The 8,115-nt window shown below is 38.2% G+C and overlaps 1 protein-coding gene across 3 annotated transcripts in view; it reads right to left on the bottom strand.

Annotated features, from left to right (window-relative positions):
• jak3 (Janus kinase 3 (a protein tyrosine kinase, leukocyte)) overlaps positions 1 to 3,685 on the bottom strand; it is a 17,898-nt gene extending 14,213 nt beyond the window's left edge. The window contains exon 1 of one of the 3 annotated variants that reach the window (XM_064331551.1): positions 3,533 to 3,685. The gene's annotated coding sequence lies outside the window, so the exon portion shown is untranslated. Of the gene's footprint in view, positions 1 to 3,462 lie in introns of all 3 variants that reach the window. The other 2 variants (XM_064331553.1, XM_064331552.1) reach the window with 2 other exon arrangements.
• Positions 3,686 to 8,115: the final 4,430 nt, after the last annotated feature.

The following is an 8,115-nucleotide window of genomic DNA, read 5'->3' on the forward strand; positions in this document are numbered from 1 at the left end:
AATTTCTGTGTAAAACAATCTGAAACCACGGTAAAACTAAAGTTTTTTTTTTTAGAAAAGAAGAAATGTAGCTGTTGCACAAAGAGAGCCCTCTACTGGTATTATGGTGAGGAAATTATACAAACTTGCACATCTTTGCTACTGCTGTTATGAGTACTAGAAAACATAATCAGCTGTGTAAATGAGAATGAAACATCTTTTTGGGAAATAGCGTGCATTTTTGTCAACTTGACGAGGTTGGTATTTAACAAAATTAAGCAATCTCTTTTTTTCTTTTTTTGGCTGGTTTTTAACATTATTTAACAAGACCAGAACAAAACCTAGTATATGGCTAGACCGGCCGACCAATGGTGTAACTTCATAACTCGGCCGACCAATGGTGTAACTTCATCACTCAGTCACTCAATTACAGACATTCGCGTTGCGGTCCAGCCAAAAATGATATTTTACTAGTGCAGTTATCCCACTAACTCAGTCATCCTGCTTTATGATACAGACCCCAAGATAGTTCTACTTAAGCAACTACTGGAGGTTGAAGGCTGCTTGTACAATCTGGCAGCAGTATAACATGGACTGGGCGTGCAACTTCAAGGTTGGTGGCATGATTTCCCAAGTGAAGCACTATCATTGTACCCTTGAGTAAGGTACTTAACCTGAATTGCGTCAGGAAATATTTCGCTGTATATGTGGGTTGTATGTCAGAAAATAAAAGAATGTAAGCTGCATTTGCTAAATGACAACAAACAAACAAACAAATTAATAAGAAAAATTAAAATAAATAAATAAATAACCCGTGGGGTCACTCTTGAATAATGTGGCAGGGACTACAGTACTGATTAAAACACTTCCTCCCTGAGAAATCCTATGAACAAGTCTTAACTACTGCTTGTATTTTTCCATAGACTGCGTTGTTGCCGTTCTCGTTGTTAGTGTTAATCAGTTTAACCTTCAGGGTCCAAGTTGAACTATGCGGTTGTTCCCTGCACTTGGACCGGTACTTCTCTCTAGGGGTTTCGTCATACTTGTTCCTGGTTATGGTTATACACTTTGTTGTACGTCGCTCTGGATAAGAGCGTCTGCCAAATGCCTGTAATGTAAAGTATGGATCGCCTCTAACAACTGCCAAATGCATTTGGCACAGGACTGTATTCTGGTCCAAGCCAATAACAGCATCATTTAAATAATTCTTTAAAAAATCTGAACTAAAACATTTAATGAAGATAATGCAGCTATTTAATGTTAATGATTAATGATGATACTAATGATAATGATCCTTAGATAAGATGAACAAAAAGTATATCCTCAAACATATCCTCAAATTCTTTGTCTAAAGTATGTGGCTTGGTCACATTTGATAAGTTCTAAGGATTTCACAAGAATTACCCAACCAAGGACCACAGGCCTGTTACAAACTGTAGAATTTCCCCATGTGGGACAAAAAAAGATTTGATTTGAAGCTATTTTTTTATTTCAGTTTCTTTTTATCAAAACAAGAACTATGACCTGTTTTTTTAACATCAATGAATAATCAATAAGCCAGCCTGAGTCTGATCTATAGCCTGCATAGTTACCTACACGGAACTTAGTTATGTTGGAGCAGAGACTTCCTGGCATTTATGCGCATGTTTCCTGAAGAGAGAAATTTAATAACAAGGAAATAAGTATGGTGTCACTGGAATAACAAATTGCGTGGAACACTCGCATGCTTGCCAACTATGTGTAAAAGAAAAAGAACACTATAAGTATAAAGGAACGCTATAATTCTATGTATGTACGTAACTTCTGGTGGACAGCCATCACAATGACAATATGTGATACACACAGCTCTGTGTGATTATGGAGAAAAACTTAAATGGTACACAGAAAAACCTGATTCTTATTCTGATCAAATGTTATCCTAAAATGTACATAAGAACAATAAATAACAAATAAACAAGAATTAAATGATTTAACAGCAGAAGTATGCGTTGTAATCTGTTCTTGTTAAGTTTATTTAGATTCAACCTTTCTGGTTTCATAACTCAACCAAACATGGTTAAAGGACTGAAACGGAAAGCTAAGAAGGGTACAGGTTACCGTAAGGCATACTGGTTGAGGTGTAGGCTAATCTCTTATTTTTTTATAAATGTTTTATAAAGGCAATTCTGTGATGTCCACTCATAAGCAATGCATTAATATCCCTGGCACAAACCTGCTATTTAAAATAAACATTTAATGCTGGTTTTCATTTGAATTCAATTCTCTTTGTTCATTTCATTTTCTGCTGTTAGTCTTTTTTTAGTCTAACCACTGCTTTGGTTTGTATTGTTACACGTTAATATATACAGTACAGGCAGGCATGTAAGTGAGGCCTTCCTCTACTACAATTGGTTAGCTTTTGATGAGCAAGAAGCAGTTATATTTACACTTTCTTTGAGTTGTGAAATTCTTGTTTAGGTTTGTTCAACAGGAAGAAAAAACGACTCAGGGTAGTAGTTATCTCTTTCTCTGTTTGAATGGGCTGGGTGCATGGATTTTCCAGTAATGCAGTGATGAAAAAGGCCCCTTTCATAAGCCAAGGGAAACATTCCCAGTCATAGTATTGGTTTCTAATACAAGCCAACGTGACACTTTTTTGTACAGCACGCTCAAGAACAGTGTTTTTGGCACTGATTAATTTATCATGCATCAATGTTTTTTCCACTGAATGTCATTTGGCTATTTCCCACAGACTGTTAAATGAGCTTGCTCTCTGGTAGTGCTGTATATTTGAAGCTCAATTTGTTTTGTTCCAGTTTCTTTATATCAAAACAGGAACTATGATCTGTTTTTTAACATTTGTTTAACTTTCATAAGTTCTTCAATGGAAGATAAAACAATCAATATTTCTTTCAGTAAACATCTGAAATAAAATATCATTTACAATGAACAATAAATTAGCCAGCCTGCGTCATCAATAGCCTGCTTGGTTACCTACACAGAACTTAGTTATGTTGAAGCAGAGACTTCCTGGAATTTATGCACATGTTTCCTGAAGACAGAAATTTAATAATGAGGAAATAAATACATTTCACTGAAATCACAAATTGTGTGGAACACTTGGATACTTGCCAACTATGTGTAAAAGAAAAAGAACACTATAAGTATAAAGGAACGCTATAATTCTATGTATGTACGTAACTTCTGGTGGACAGCCATCACAATGACATGTTAAATATGTGATACACACAGCTCTGTGTCATTATGGAGAAAAATCTAAACAGTACACAGAAAACCCTGATTCTTATTATGATCAAATGTAATCCTAAAATGTACATAAGAACAATAAATAACAAATAAACAAGAATTAAATGATTTAACAGCAGAAGTATACGTTGTAATCTGTTCTTGTTAAGTTTATTTAGATTCAACCTTCCTGGTTTCATAACTCAACCAAACATGGTTAAAGGACTGAAATGTAAAGCTAGGAAGCGTACAGGTTACCTTAAGGAATACTGGTCGAGGTGTAGGCTAATCCCTTATTTCAATGTAACAAGGAGACGGGTGTGTGTACCTGAATCTTCACTCTGTGCTGTTCCCTGGTGTGTGTTTTTTTGAGTAGGCTGGGTGAGCAAGATGGTTTCCTGTTTGAAACAACCCACAGAAAGTTCGTTCAATTCCGGGACTCATTTAACTCACTGATCATGATCAAAGCTCACATTTTGTTCTTTCCCTTGCTACCTTTATGAAAAGAGATAAAATGTCATCATGCATCAAACTAAAACAGATGCCAATGGCTCTTTTTCAAATCACTCTCAGTAACACTTCTTTCCTCATTTGAGTAGATGTGGATCATGAAATGCACTCTTGAAATACATTTATGAAGGCGTGTTTTATAAATGCAATTCTGTGATGTACATTCATAAGCAATGCATTAATATCCTTGGCATGAACCTGCTATTTAAAATAAACATTTAATGCTGGTTTTCATTTGAATTCAATTCTCTTTGTTCATTTCATTTTCTGCTGTTAGTCTTTTTTTAGTCTAACCACTGCCTCAGTTTGTATTGTTACACCTTAATATACACTACAGACAGGCATGTAAGTGAGGCCTTCCTCTATTACAATTGATTAGCATTTGATGAGCAAGAACTATGATCTGTTTTTTAACATTTGTTTAACTTTCATAAGTTCTTCAATGGAAGATAAAACAATCAATATTTCTCTCAGTAAACATCTGAAATAAAATATCATTAATTTAAAAGAATTTGCATCCATATGCAGTGATCCATGCAAGACAACTCTTTTTTACAACACTTTTTTCATACACAGTCCCCCCATTTTAGGGGACCAAAAGTAATTAGACAAATTAACATAAACTTATATAAAATCGTCATATTTGGCACTTGGTTGTAAAACCTTCACGTTTGATGACTACTTTAAGTCTATGACCCTTAGAGACTGGATATCTTTCTTGATGATGCTCTGCCAGGCCTGTACTGCAGTCGTCTTAAGTTCATGCTTGTTTTTTTTGGGGATTTTTGCCTTTAGTCTTGTCTTCTGCGAGTGAAATGCATGTTGAGTTGGATTTAACCAGGTGATTGACAGTTATTCGCCCAGAAAAACTTCTTGGCTGCCTTAGCGGTGTGTTTAGGGTTATTGTCCTGCTGCAAGGTGAAGCACAATGAGTTTTGAGGCATTTGGGCTGGATCTGAGCAGATATTTTCCTATGCTTCAGAAATCTGTTAGCAGTCACATCATCAATAAAGACAAGTGAACCAGTTCCAGTGACAGCCGTACATGCCTGAGCCATAACACTACCTACCAGCATGTTTCAAAGATGAGGTGGTATGAGGTGGTATGCTTTGGATCAAGAGTGAAGAGATTCTTTTGCCACACATTTTTTTCTTTCCATCACTTTGATACAGGTTAATAATCATCTCATCTATGCACACAGTAAGAGTTTGTTAAAGAACTCTACTTTTCAACAAACTCTAACCTGGCCGTTCTGTTCTTGAGGTTTACGAGTGGATTGCATCTTGCAGTGAAGCCTCTGAGGTTATACTGGTGTAGTCATATTTTATTCTTACACACATCTGTGCTGACATCCTGGAGTTTTCTTGATCTGTTTGACAGTTGAAAGGGGTTTTTTCTTAACAGTCAAAAGTATTCTTCTGTCATCCACTGCTGTAGACTTCCACGTGGACTTGATTTTGACACACACAATGTTTTGACTATGTCTTTTATTGATGTATTCTGGTTTTTCCACCTGATGATGTCCTGCTGTACTGGCATGACACTTCCTTTGCCCTCATGTTGTGAGACAACAGCAACAGACTCCAAATACAAATCATGACATTACATTTATTTGGCAGATGCTTTTAAACAAAGCAACGTACAGTAAGTGGATACTGACGGTCATTGGAACAACTACAAAACACAGGTCCAATAAGGTACAATACTCATTATGTAACAGTTATCCATAGCCATGAACACATTAAGTCCAGTTCACACAGGAAGCATAAGATAGGTCAGAAAGTTATGGTAAGTGAAATTAGGAGGCATGATGACGAGTTACAACATCAAGATAATGACACAAGTGCAATATAAGCGAGGATAGAGATAAAAGCATAACATGAAAGTGCTGGAGGAACAAGATAGAAGGATACAAGTGATAAGAGCAAATCTAAATTGGGTGTGCCCTGCAGAGTTGAGATAGTTAGTCCAGGTACGGTCTGAAGAGATTCGTCTTTAGGCTACGGCGGAAGATGGACAATGACCGAGTGGTTTGTGGAGGAATGGGGAGTTTGTTCCACCACTGGGGAGCTGGGGAGCTAGGGTGAAGAAATTCCGTGATCAGGACGAGTGAGAACCATTCACCCAGATTGCTGGGAGTGCAAGTCGCCCTGCTGCAGCAGAGCAGAGTGGTCAAGCTGGCGTGTAGGGTTGAATCATGTCATGTAGGTAGGCAGCCTGACATGAGTAGTAAATCATTTACAACCATGACAGTCACAATGCCAATACTACAGAATGACCTAAATCATGATTTCTCAGGCACTTCTCAGGTTTGTTCACCAATGACATTTCATCAGTATTTTCACTGGGAGCTTACTTGTGTAATGATTTACGGGTTGAGTGACAATCAAGCCTTAGGCTATCAGCTATAATAATATCATGGTTCTGACATAATCAGCCTGGTTGACTGCATTTCAAACACAGTAGGACCGTGATTTGATAATACAGGATTATGGGAAACAACAGTTAGATTCACAATTTGAATAGCATGGGACAGTACTAAATTTAATGTAAAGGTAAAAGGTAAAGAGAATGTCCATAAATATTATTAAAATGTCTGTATGAAAGTATGTAATGTCTGTATAAAACCAAAAGTCAATGACATTGACAAAGGCTCTCATCCTTATCCACATTATGTTTCAATCACCAATAATCACAGCCTGATCTGCCAGCGAAATATGACAGAAACTATTAATTCTGATAGGGAAACTGAATAAGGCCCTGGTGGCCTATACACAGACAGCAACACAGTGCATGCTATATATTGCTTAAGCTATGTCAAGCTGTGCAAAATGAGGAAAATGTACTTCCACACTCAGGGATTAACCCAAGGTAGACTGGCAGGCAGCTTGAGCTCCACTACCCCTGCCAGATGTATGCAAGTTTTGAGAGCTTATGTAACCCATAGGAGATACTTGGTTGGTTAACCATACCATGGTTAATTTGTTATTCAAAGCCTTAGGAGTGAGAGTCCTCAGATTCAATATACCAAATTTAAGGAGAAATTCCTCCTGAGCAGGAGCAGCCCTATGGCAAATTTAACAGTGATAAAGGCAACACCATAGCTAGGTTCATGTTTAACATTTATGTGTGAGGTGGACACAGTCTAAGAAGGGCAAAAAGTCATTTCTGACTGATTTCTGAGTCATTTCTGACTGATGTATGCTATCTATGGGAGGACTGAGATAAAGGTCTGAAGGTCTGATTCAGCTGTTCACACATCCCCTCCCTTGTGGGGCAGTAAGGGGGGTCTTCTTTTGGAAATGCCAGACACTTTAAAGGTTCATACATCAATTCTGACTCAAAACTGGACTTGAGTGAAACTGCAGCAGGGAGGTACATTTCTGTATTACATTGGGATCATAGTGCTTTCCCTTTATTTTTTGTGGTTTGGTCTTGAGTTGACGTGGCTCAAGCATATTCTGGAGCACATCATTTACTTTCCCTACGGTAAAAAACTAGCTCAACTACATATCAGGGGGAAATCCTGAAATGGGCTTTAAAGGGACTTTTGATGTGGCACGTTTTTCAAGCTATGGCAAACACACCCAGCATGAAAGCTGTGTACCCCCTTCTCATTATAGGGCCAGATGAACTAGCCATGGACGTGGGCTAAGGTGTACTCCACTCCAAGGTGTCCAGTTGCTCCACGTTCACCCCAGCGACATTGGTGTAGTATAGTTGGGAAACTGACCTTGAAGTGCAGTTCATGGGTATAAAGGGGCCATCCTGTACCAGCAGTTGGATGACATGTTTCACTTCAAGCAGTACCTTCCTTCACTGGCTGCTGCAAAAAGTTTATTCACCACATACCTCTTGACTGCCTAAATGTATACGTCACTTCAATGACTGGCAACCAGCTTTCCCTCCATCATTCTCCGGAGCCCTCTTGAGCCACAGGAGGGAGATCAGCTGCAATGACATTCATATAGGGAATGGTACTTGCACATCGACTGATGGAAGATTAACCTGGAAGGAATATGGAAATGGGCAAAGGGCACAAGGAATTGCGTGTTATGCATTCAAATGACGCTTGTCGTCACATTAATACCGCAAATGAAATCAACCGCATTGGAGAAATTCGCTGTTTCAACTCGTCGCTACACAAAACACTTATTGCACAAAAAATTTATTGCCAGTCATTTTGGTGTCACCCCCCTCTGATGGTGTCACCCGTTCCATTCCTATATTTTTAAGGTAAGCGTAGCTTAACCCCCCCCCCTTTTTTTGGACAGTGTAGCTAATTATTTCCCCGTTTTCCGCTAACTAACAATCTTAATTTTTGGCTGGACCGCAACGCAGTGATTGAGTCACTGAGTGATGAAGTTACACCATTGGTCGCCCGATTTATGAAGTTACACC

The sequence above is a fragment of the Anguilla rostrata genome, chromosome 4, assembly GCF_018555375.3.
Source record: "Anguilla rostrata isolate EN2019 chromosome 4, ASM1855537v3, whole genome shotgun sequence".
NCBI lineage: Eukaryota > Metazoa > Chordata > Actinopteri > Anguilliformes > Anguillidae > Anguilla > Anguilla rostrata.